This window comes from Dama dama, chromosome 11, assembly GCF_033118175.1.
Source record: "Dama dama isolate Ldn47 chromosome 11, ASM3311817v1, whole genome shotgun sequence".
NCBI classification, from domain to species: domain Eukaryota; kingdom Metazoa; phylum Chordata; class Mammalia; order Artiodactyla; family Cervidae; genus Dama; species Dama dama.
The window spans coordinates 31590300-31603023 of record NC_083691.1 but is presented as its reverse complement, the minus strand read 5'-3'; positions in this window follow the sequence as shown (position 1 = coordinate 31603023).

Sequence of the window (12724 nt, the reverse complement as noted above, 5' to 3'; positions counted from 1 at the left end):
GAATGAAATATGGTTATTGCAGAAAAGCCAGAAAATGTAAACAAAAGATCAAATAGAAAAGACTTGATAGTCTCCCTCCTCTAGCAATGAGCACTGTTAACATCTGCAGCGTGTCCTCTCCAGACTCTTTGTGTTTGTTTTCTTGTAATTCCTTCCAGGCTTAAACAAATGTATATACAAATCCATCGTGCTGGGTTGTGATCTGTATTTTCTACTCACCAACACACTGTGGCTGTCTGTTTGTGTTAGTAGAACCAACCTCAGCTTCTTTCCTCTAAAACACTTCATAATATCATTTTATGTTTGTTCATTTGTTCTTTTTTTTGGCTGTTCCAGGTCTTAGTTGCAGTGTGTGGGATCTAGTTCCCTGACTGAGGTTTGAACCCCGGGCCCTCTGCATTGAGAGTTGGAGTCCTAGCCACTGGACCACCAGGGAAGCCCCTGTTCTTTTCTTCATTGAACAAATACCTGCTGTGTGCCAGACCCTGTTCTATGTGTTCAGTGTACTGTGTTGATGGAGCAGGTGTCTGCTCTGTCCTTGTGGGGCTTACAGTCACTCCAACATGTGGAAGCACCATGGCTTATCAAGCCCGTCCCCAGTTCATGAATGTTTAGGTTGTTTTTAATTTTTCCTCTTACAAACACAAAAGCCCTCCTTTATATATCTTCATGTACATTTTCATGCACTTTCTTTTTTAAAATGTCATAAATTATTTTATTTTTTAATCGGAAGATGATTGCTTGACAATAATGTGTTTGTTTCTGCCATACAACAGCTTGAATCAGTCTTCCCCATCCCCATCTCACTCATCTAACTTGTCACAGAGCACTGGGCTGGACTCCCTGTGTTGTATAGCAGCTTCCCACTAGTTATCTATTTTAAACATGGTGGTATGTATATGTCAATGCTACTCTCTGAATTTATCCCACTCTTTCCTTCCCCCACTGTGTCCACAAGTCCATTCTCTACATCTGCATCTCTATTCCTGCCCTGCAAATAGGTTCATTGTACCATTTTTCTAGATTCCATATATATGCATTAATATACGATATTTGTTTTTCTCTCTCTGACTTTCTTCAGTCTGTGTAACAGGTTCTAGTTTCCTCCACCTCACTACAACTGACTCATATTCATTCCTTTTTATGGCCAAGTAATATTCCATTGTATGTATGTACCACAGCTTCTTTACTCATTCATCTGTTGATGGACATCTAGGTTGCTTCCATGTCCTAACTATTTCCTTAGCATAGAATCCTAGAAGTGAGACCTCTGTGGTAACGGGCAGGCACATTGGCAACATGGAGATACAAAACCAGATTGATGTTCAGCCAAGTTGCTTCAATTTACTGACTTCCCCACCCATGCCCAGTCACGAACACAGTTGGTATTCAGTCGCTAAGTTGTGTCATGAATGAGAGTCCATTTTTTTTGCCTCTCCCCTGGCCCCGGGTATGAGCACACCTGAACATTTCTGTGGATCTGAAAAGTGTGAAATAACTGTCATTGACTTACTTTCCCATTGTGTCCTGTGTGGATGCGGTGGCCAGGACTCCTGAGGCTTCTTGGATGCGGTGGCTGTGCCTTGTTCTGTTTTTTGTTTCTGGTGACCTTCTTGTTCACACCCACTGGTGCTTTGGTCTCTCCGAGCATACTACCTGTCAGCCCTCTTAGGAAACAGGCTGTCTTTCTGACCCCTTTCCTGGTCTTTACAGAGAGCCCAACTGTGTTAAACACACAGCTCCTGCTTTGCTTTAGACTCCCCCAACCCCTCCATCCTCCTTGCTCTGCATTTGTTCCCAGCAACTGAGAATCTCACTCTCCTGTCACTTGTAGCCTTGAAAGATTGATGTCAGTTGAAGATGTCAAGGTCATGAATGAGAGTATTTGCAAAGACCAAACAGACTTTGCCCAGACCCCCTGAGCCCCACCACTGAGGCTGGGCCCTTCTTACTGTCACACCAGGGTCTGGTTTGTGACTACACACTCCCCCCCTGATGGTGACACACCTTTTCTGAGGCACCTCTAGGGGAGAAGACACGTGACAAAGGCCTGAAGTGTGACGAGACGGGACTCAGCTGCACCGACACTGATCCTTCAAGGCCCTGTCCCTCACTCCTTAAGACAAGGCCTTGACCTGAAGGATTATTATGGGGTGGGGGGCTTCAGACACCGTGGCAGGACGTGAAAGAGGGAGCATTGTGTCATTCATTTAAAATTTATTATTAATAAAATTGCTTTCTTACAAAAGGACTATATGCTTATACTAGAAAATTTGGAAAATTTCGAGACAAATGAAAGGAAGAAAACAAAATTTCCCAGTAGTCCCTGAATAAGCACTGTTAACATGTGGTGTGTGTCCTCTGGAGCATCTAATTCTCTTCTGCACACTCTGTCAAAATGGTGAAAATGGTGTCAAAACACCATAGATACTGACTTATCACTTGCTGTTTATTACTTAATAAGAGCTTGAATGTCTTGCCCTGTCATTACAGAGTTTTCTGTTGTGGGAGGAATTTCTGGACTCTCAGGTCTGTGGCAACCTTCTCATCCACTTAGATTGCTGGGCCTGCCCTCTGCCCCAGGTCCCCCCACACCCCCACTCCTCCGGGCTGTACATATGGCCAGTCTCAGGACTGGGGGAGGGTGCGTGTCCTTTTCCCTCCCCTCACAACCTTGAGTTTTGAGTCTGTCCTTCCAGATGGCCAAGCAGACTCCCAAGTGGGGGGACCAGGGGAGGTGGGTTGCAGAGGAAAGACCCCAGGGTCTCTGAGAACTTCTGAGAGGCACCCCCTTCCTAGCATCCCTCCTCCCTTCCTTAACCCCACCCGCAGCCCTCTGCTCTTCACATCCCATTACCCTGGTCTGGCCATCATTAGCGTCTAAAACATTCACGGGGCCGCGAGTCACCGGGCTCCCAGGCCTCTGTCATCCGTCCACTTGAGCGGAGCGCAGTAGGCTGAAGGCCGCAGACACAATGGCAAATGGCTACCCGCCTGCGCTGATGCAGGCCCTTGGGCTCCCCTAAAAGCCTCTCCCCTCCTCAAACTAACAGCCCCTCCTGCTCCATCTGGGAAACCTGCCTCTTCAGCTCAGGACCGAGCACACCACTTCCCCTCTCAGCTCCTGAGCTTTTTAAAAGCAGCAGCAGAAGATGTACCCCTTTTGTGCCCCCCACCCCCAACCCCCCACCGCTGCCGCCCTCCCTCCGCCCCCTTCCCATTTAGGCCTGCGGAATGGAGGCAGCAGTCGCCCAACGAGAGGCCATGTCTTTGTCAGAAGGCAGGGCCTGGTTGACTCTCTCTCTCCCTCTGGCTTCACCTGAGAAGCCAGAGCCCTTTGATGACCTTTGTTTCCTCTCAGTGATGGTCCCAGGGCCAGTGTCTTCAAGGCCTGGATGGCAAATGGTCCCCAGAAAGACCAAGTCGTGATTAGAGCTTAGGATTTTCAACCCCACTCTTCACTCTTGAGAGAAGGGAGAGGGGCTGGAAATGGAGTTTCCTGCCTACATGAGGAAACCTCCATAAAATCCCAACAGTGCAAGGTTTGGGAAGCTTCCAAGTGTATGAACACTTCCACACCGGGAGGGGGCTGCACCCCGGCTCCACAGGGACAGAAGCTCTTGTGCTCGGGACCCTCCCAGACTTAACCGTGTGTATCCCTTCATCTGGTTGTTCATCTGTGTCCTTTATCATATCATTTAATCAGCTGGTGAATGTGTTTCCCTGAGTTCCTTGAGTGGCTCTAGCAAATGAATCAAACCTGAAGAGGGAGTCACCAGAATCTTCGTTTTTTAGCCAAACTGGACAGAAGTTGTGGGAACTTGGGGACCGACTACTTAACGATTGGCATCTGAAGTAGGGTGGCAGCAGTCCTGTGGGTGCGACTGAGCCTTTAGCCTGTGGGATCTGACACTATCTCCAGGTAGTGAATCGAGAGGAAATTGTAGGTCATCCGGCTGTTGTAGAGAACAACACCAGACACGTGTGGGGGAAACCCCACCCCCCTTGCCCCGCCACCACGTATTTGGTGACCGGAAGTGTTGGAAGTGAAGTGTTCGGTGTGAGTAATAAAGGAAACACACAGGAAAGAGCGACAGGAGAGGAAAACTGGGTGGCTTTCTTGCACAAGGGGATGAAAGGTCACGTCTTTGTATCTTTGCCCTCCTCTTTAGCTATGTTGAAAGACAATGCATGGCTTTCTCTGTAGTCACTTCTCTGTCTTTCAAAAAATCACCCCCTTTTTAGTAACAGTTTATACTGAGATATAATTCACATCCCATACAACTCACACACTTAAAGTGTACAGTAAACTGATATTTATAATATTCAGAGCTGTGCAACCATTACCACATCAATTTTAGAACATCTTCATCACTTTACAAAGAAACTTCATACCCACTAGCAATCACTCCTTATTCTTCTTAGCAGCCCCAACCCCTGGTAACTATGAATCTACTTTCTGTCTCTACGGATTTGTCTCTTCTGGGCATTTCATATAAATGGGATCTCACAGTATGTAGCTTTTACTATCGTGTCTCTTCTTCCAATTAGCGTAATGTTTTAAAATATTTGTCCATGTTGTAGCATCTATTTTTACTTCATTTCTTTTTGTTGCTAAATACTATTCCATTGTATGGATATACCACATTTTGCTTATTCACCAATTGATGGACTTTTGGGTTGTTTTTCCGCTTTTAGATACTATGAATAACACAGCTAAGGATATTCAAGTATAAATTTGGGGGTATACATCTGGGGGTGGATTTGCTGGGCATATGGTAACTCTATATTGTTAAAAGATTAAACCAAGGCATGTTAAAAATTTTAAGAGTTTACTTGAGCAAAAATTGATTTGATTAGGCAGCATCCAAATCTAGCAGATAAAGAGGACGTCTGAGGAACTGTCCAAAATAAAAGACTTTTGGACTTCCTTGGTGGTCCAGTGGTTAAGAATCCAGTTGCCACTGCAGGGGACGTGGGTTCGATTCCTGATTTGGGAAGAGACCCCTTGCCGTGTGGGAACCAAGCTGTGTAGCAACCAAGCTGTATACCGTAACTACTGAGCCTGTGCTCTAGAGCCCACATTCTGCAACAAGAGAAGCCACCACGATGAGGAACCTGCAAACTGCAAAGAAGACTCAACACAGCCATAATAAATAAATAAACAAAATATAAGGCTTTTATGGCAGAAGGGATTGGGAACAAAGAGATTATACTAGCAAAAACCAGGTTGGTTATTGTAAAGTTACTTCCCTTTAGGGGATAGCCAGGGTCCATCAGGCAGATGACCTAACTAGTGCTGGTCAGGTGATTTCTGAATTCTTGATTGACTGGTTTAAGATCCCATTTCTGGGAAAGCTGAAACTAATTAAGTCTTGGTTTGGTGACATGGAGCTTAGTGTAAGCAACTCCATCTTGGGCCTGTTGTCTTGTTTTTAATAAATGTTTAACTTTTGGAAGAACTGCAAACTATTTTCCAAAGCAGCTACATTATTTTGGTATGGTATGGACCTAACAGAAGCAGAAGATATTAAGAAGAGGTGGCAAGAATACACAGAAGAACTGTACAAAAAAAGAGCTTCATGACCCAGATAATCATGATGGTGTGATCACTCACCTAGAGCCAGACATCCTGGAATGCGAAGTCAAGTGGGCTTTAGGAAGCATCACTACGAACAAAGCTAGTGGAGGTGATGGAATTCCAGTTGAACTATTTCAGATCTTAAAAGATGATGCTGTGAAAGTACTGTGCTCAGTATGCCAACAAATTTGGAAAATGCAACAGTGGCCATAGGACTGGGAAAGTCAGTTTTCATTCCAATCCCAAAGAAAGGCAAGGCCAAAAAATGCTCAGACTACTGCACAATTTGACTCATCTCACACGCTAGTAGAGTAATGCTCAAAATTCTCCAAGCCAGGATTCAACAACATGTGAACCGTGAACTTCCAGATGTTCAAGCTGGATTTAGAAAAGGCAGAGGAACCAGAGATCAAATTGCCAACATCCGCTGGATCATCGAAAAAGCAAGAGAGTTCCAGAAAAACATCTACTTCTGCTTTATTGACTATGCCAAAGCCTTTGACTGTGTGGATCACCACAAACTATGGGGAATTCTGAAAGAGATGGGAATACCAGACCACCTGACCTGCCTCTTGAGAAATCTATACCCAGGTCAGGAAGCAACAGTTAGAACTGGACATGGAACAACAGACTGGTTCCAAATAGGAAAAGGAGTACCTCAAGGCTGTATATTGTCACCGTGCTTCTTTAACTTATATGCAGATTACATCATGTGAAATGCTGGGCTGGATGAAGCACAAGCTGGAATCAAGATTGCCGGGAGAAATATCAATAACCTCAGATATGCAGATGACACCACCCTTATGGTAGAAAGTGAAGAAGAACTAAAGAGCCTCTTGATGAGAGTGAAAGAGGAGAGTGAAAAAGCTGGCTTAAAGCTCAACATTCAGAAAACCAAGATCATGGCATCTGGTCCCATCAGCTCATGGGAAATAGATGGGGAAACAGTGGAAACAGTGGCAGACTTTATTTTGGGGGCTCCAAAATCACAGAAGATGGTGATTGCAGCCATGAAATTAAAAGATACTTACTCCTTGGAAGAAAAGTTATGACCAGCCTAGACAGCATAATAAAAAGCAGAGACATTACTTTGCCAACAAAGATGTGTCTAGTCAAGGCTATGGTTTTTCCAGTAGTCATGTATGGATGTGAGAGTTGGACTATAAAGAAAGTCGAGAGCCAAAGAATTGATGCTTTTGAACTGTGGTATTGGAGAAGACTCTTGAGAGTCCCTTGGACTGCAAGGAGATCCAACCAGTCCATCTTAAAGGAAAGTATTCCTGAATATTCATTGGAAGTACTGATGTTGAAGCTGAAACTCCAATATGTTGGCCACCTGATGTGAAGAACTGACTCATTGGAGAAGACCCTAGTGTTGGGAAAGATTGAAGGAGGGAGAAGAAGGGGACAACAGAGGATGAGATGGTTGGATGGCATCACCGACTCAATGGACATGAGTCTGAGTAAACTTTGGAAGTTGGTGATGGATAGGGAGGCCTGGCGTGCTGCAGTTACAAAGAGTTGGACATGACTGAGCGACTGAACTGATACTGATACATTATTTTACATTCCAGCCAGTCACAAAACTCCCATTTAAGAGTAAATATACTATAAGATCTTATTTACTATCTTGAAATGAAATTTATACATAAGATAACCTTTCCACACCCATCATGAATAGAAAATATTTCAATATAAAGGCCCAACTACAGTGTAAAGGAAAAATAAAAGGAACATAATAGATACATTAAAAAAATGTGATCCTGGACTCAAAGACAGGCCTTCTTGAGTGACTTAGAAACTAACCTTGGAGGCGGCTCCCCCAGAGTGTTTGCCAAAAGCAGGAACCCCAGCCCCATATCTCTGGCATTAAAGACACCGGCCCAGGAGACATTTTGAAGGAAACCATTTCACCTGATGTAGAGGTTTTGGTCAATTTGTTAAAAAAAAAACAAAACCACCTTTCAGACATCCTTGCACGGCTCAGATCACATGCTCACACACGTGTGTGGGCGCAGATGCAGAGTCACGGACTTGGGGTCATGGCAGAGCAGGTCACGATGCACCAGCTGTGTGCGGGCCTGGCGTCACTCCCCCAGGGCAACCAGACATGGCTCTCTGGGGCTCAGGCCGGCTGCTTGAGGATTTGCTGTCCAGGTTGCTTTGTGGAGAGCATGGAAATGGAAGTCAGGCCCCCAGCAGGCAGGGCGCAGAGATGGCACTGAGCTGAGTGCCTGTAAAAAGGCCACTTCAGCCCCCTCCATGCAGCCATTGTTGGCTCTGGAGGAAGGAGGATGTTCCGGGGGCTCTGAATGCACTAATGGATGTGCATTATCAGCGTCCTTCCTGGCCACACGGCACTCTCCCCACCTCCACCCCTGGCTGGAGAGCTCTGCATTCTTCTGGAAAAGTGGCTGCCATTCTGGAGGCCCTAACAAAGGCATTTCCCCACAAAAGGACCATTACGACCACCACTGTGTCAGGCGGTGGCTGCTGGTTTCTGGGTTCTGGAGTCTGTTCTCAAGGTCCACGACACCTTCAGCAAGGCCCCACCTTCAAGAAATCTGCTCTGATTGCAGAGGAACAACTCCTCCATTTGAAAAAAAGGAATTAGGGTAGGGAGCAGTTCTTTTTTTAAAAAAGTTACTTAGTTTATTTTTTGCTGCGCTGGATCTTCATTGCTACACGCAGGCTTTCTCTAGTTGCGGTGAGCAGAGGCTACTCTCTAATTGCAGTGTGTGGACTTCTTATCATGGTGGTTTCTCTTGTGGAGCACAGGCTCTAGAAGTTTGGACTCAGTAGTTGTGGTCCATAGGCTTACTTGCTCCACAGAATGTGGAATCTTCCCAGACCAGGGATGGAAGCCATGTTCCCTGCATTGGCAGGTGGATTCTTATCCAGTGGACCACCAGGGAAGTCCCAGGGAGCTGTTCTAAAGGAACACACACGTGGTTCCATGTGGCCATACACTTGTATATAGAGTGCAAGGGAAGAGAGCCTGACCTTGCTAACACAGAACTGTGAACCCAAACCCACAGGCCCCTCTCCTGGGGTGTTGCAGGGTATAGAGAAGCAATTGTAGAGTGCTCTTTGCCTGGGGCTGGCCACCTGCAGGCTGCCTGGACCCCCAAGGTAGCTCTGACCAGGAGAAGAGTCGATAATTAGTCAAAGGACTCCATGGGCTTCCTTTGGAATTTGGAGAGGAGAGAACAGACAATTGACTGACCCCTGCAAGGGGATTCAAGTAGAAATTTAAAGAAAAATAAGGCATAAAGGAGACCCTAGAGACTGATGAACAGAAAGAGCTTAGCTCCTTGGCCCAGGGGGTTCTGCTGTCTCCACTCTAGGCCATCTTCTGTGAGACTAGTTATCATCCACTACAGAGTTTGACTCTAGATCTGAGCTTAAAACCATAGAACATCAGGGACTTCCCTGGTGGTCCAGTGGTTAAGACTCCATTCTCCCAATGCAGGGAGCCCTGGTTCAATCCCTGGTCAGGGAACTAGATCCTGCATTCTGCAACTATGAGTTCTTATGCTACAACTAAGAGCTGGTGCAGTCAAACAAATAAATAAGTGTAAATATTGAAACAAACATAGAACATCAGGCCTGGAAGGGATTGAGGGGCCCTCTTGTCCACATCCCTAGTCCTGGCCCCTGTTCAGGTAAAGAGCCCGAGACCCAGAGGAGAGACACCATCCAGCAACAGGGCTGGGGCTGGAACACGGGTGGGCTGCCCTCCCGCTGCCCCTGCTTGCACTCTTGACTCCGCTTTGGGCCTGAAGGGGCTGCAGACCAGTTCCTGGGAGGGTCATGGATGCTGGTTCCCCAGCACCTCTGGCCTTGCTCCCCTGCCCCCAGCATCCTGGGCATCTAGACGGAGGCCCAGGAGGTTGCAAGGGTGCAGGCATTAGCAGATAAAAGCAGTCTCAAGAGTCTCTTCATGAGGCTCCTTTGGCTGTAATAAAGCAAATTAAAACCCCATTCAAAGGTCAATTGAAATCTCTTCCATTCTCATTCTTTGCACAAATTGATTCCTCTTTGCCCTTGGGGTCAGACTGAAAGCCCTTGAAATGGTCCAGCCACAGTGCTGAGTGGGGGCGTGCAGTGAGTGAAAGGGGCTCTGAGTAGGAGTGTGTTGCTGGGGATAAAGGGGGCTGCTGGGACCCTCCCCCGGTCCCTGGGCCATCTGGGGCCCGGGAGACCTTCTCCTCCATGGTGCTCCAGACTTCAGGGTCCTTTGTTGGAGACTAGCCCTACCTCTGCTCCCTGACTCCCATCAGGCTCCTCTCGGAGGAATTCATAATTAGTGTTTCTATTGACAAGAATCTAATGGCATTATAATAATAGTTTGAATTTCTTGCACTTGCTTATGAGTCTATTTACTTATAGCTGTGTCAGGTCTTAGTTGCAGCATGCGGGGTATTTAATTGCGGCATGTGAGCTCTCTAGTTGAGGCACACGGGCTCAGCAATTGTGGCAGGCAGGCTTAGATGCCTTGTGGCATATGGGATCTTAGTTCCCCAACCAGGAATTGAACATGTGTACCCTGCATTGGATGGTAGATTCTTAACCACCAGACCACCAGGAAAGTCCCTGCTCATGAGTCTTAAGCACTGTGGGCTGAAGCTTTGGAGGTGCCCAGAGAAACTCAAAGAAGTTAATAACTTGCTCAAGGTCACAGAGCTCATGCTTTCTCCCTCCAAACCAAACTGCCCCTTAGTCTTCTCCAGATCACTGAATGGCCCCACACCTCATCCAGCTGCTCAAGCCAGAAATCTCTGAACCATCTTTAACCCCATCCCTCCTTTGCTTCATTTTCACATCTGCTTCAAGTCCTATTGATTCTGACCCTGCCTTCCAAAGAGGCCATTGGTTGTTTGCTCTCTGATTGGTTCTTGCTCCCTAAAAGTTGTCTTTTCAAGAAGTTGTACTGGATCTTGTCATTCCGTTGCTTAAAACCCAGCAATGTTGCCCTCTGTGCTTGGCATAAAATCTCAGTTGTCATCTTACAACCTTCACAGCCTCCAAGGCCTGGTCCCTTGTGTCCCTCACTTCAAGGATTACTCCCCTTCCCTGCTTCCTCTCCAGCAGTGCCAGGAACCCCTTCTTTTCTCTGCCCCAGGGCCTTTGCACACTCTTCCTTCTGCTAAGAAGACTTCCCCCTCCCCTTCCTTCATAGTCTTTATCGTTGTTGTTGTTGTTTAGTTGCTAAGTCATGTCCCACTCTTTTGTGACCCCATGGACTGTAGCCTGCCAGGCTTGTTTGTCTATGGGTTTCCAGACAAGAATATGTATTTATCACAACTTGAAATTATTTGTGGACTACTTCATTATTGACTTCCCTTTAGAACTGAAGTCCTCTTAGGAGTATAGACCGGATCTCTCCTGGTACACAGAGTGGTCTGTAAACATTCCTTAAATGAATGAGGCCCCCAGCTTGGCTCTCCAAGCCGCACTTTCCCCACTGCCCGGGAAGCCCCATGTGAGCGTCCACTGGGGGCCTGGCACTTGGCAGAGGGCACGTTGAACAGCAGCTGCTTCACCATCATGGGGTCTCAGCCATTCCCCACCCAACCCCACCCCCTTTCTGATCCTCCTGGTCCAATCCCCCAAAGTCATGCCTAAATCCTGCCTGACTTCCTCCTCTCATCCTTTCTGCCCAGCATCCAGTCAGACCCCAAGGCCCGGCCTTGGCCCTTTTCTGACCCTTCCTCCCTGGGGTCCTTCAGCTTGTCTCTTCCTCTCCAGACTCTCTCAGCATTGTGCCCTCCCTTCCCTCCTCCACGGCTGGAGGGCAGAGAGCTCCTGCCCAAAGCCGGCTCACCTTCCCTCCCTACTGTGTGCTTCCCATGGGCCCTCCTCTCTGCAGGGCCGGGGTGGGCGGGATCCTGCTTCCTGCTCCCATTCATCACCCCTCCCACCCCCGTTTCCCTCACTGAGGATCCACCTCTGCTTTTCTCTCTCACCAGGAAGCCCCCCTCCCTGGCACCCATAACACACTTGGTGTCCTCTCTTCTTAGCTCTGAAAGAGGAGTCATGGGGCCCCAGAGATACCCCAAAGCGGCCCGTGCACCCTGAGCTGCTATAGCCAGGGAGGGTTGAGCTTCTTCCTGCTGTCCCCACCAGGCATGTTTATGAAGGGGCAGCTGCTGGGCTATTTGTAACCCAGACACATTGTAAGGAGGGAGACGACCTCTCAGATTCAGGTTCGAGTAGCCTACAGAAGAGGTCTGGAGAACGTTTTAGAGGATTGTGAGCAGTGTGGATCACAATAAACTGGAAAATTCTGAAAGAGATGGGAATACCAGACCACCTGACCTGCCTCTTGAGAAACCTGTATTCCGGTCAGGAAGCAACAGTTAGAACTGGACATGGAACAACAGACTGGTTCCAAATAGGAAAAGGAGTACGTCAAGGCTGTATATTCTCACCTTGCTTATTTAACTTATATGCAGAGTACATCATGAGAAACACTGGGCTGGAGGAAGCACAAGCTGGAATCAAGATTGCCGGGAGAAATATCAATAACCTCAGATATGCAGATGACACCCCCCCCCATGGCAGAAAGTGAGGAAGAACTAAAGAGCCTCTTGATGAAAATGAAAGAGGAGAGTGAAAAAGTTGGCTTAAAGCTCAACATTCAGAAAACTAAGATCATGGCATCTGGTCCCATCACCTCATGGGAAATAGATGGGGAAACAGTGGAAACAGTGGCTGACTTTATTTTTCTGGGCTCCAAAATCACTGCAGATGGTGATTGCAGCCATGAAATTAAAAGATGCTTGCTCCTTGGAAGGAAAGTTATGACCAACCTAGACAGCATAATAAAAAGCAGAGACATTACTTTGCCAACAAAGGTCCATCTAGTCAAGGCTATGGTTTTTCCAGTGGTCATGTATGGATGCAAGAGTTGGACTATAAAGAAGGCTGAGTGCCGAAGAATTGATGTTTTGAACTGCAGTGTTGGAGAAGACTCTTGAGAGTCCCTTGGACTGCAAGGAGATCCAACCAGTCCGTCCTAAAGAAGATCAGTCCTGGGTGTTCATTGGAAGGACTGATGTTGAAGCTGAAACTCCAATACTTTGGCCACCTGATGTGAAGAGCTGACTCATTTGAAAAGACCCTGATGCTGGGAAAGAT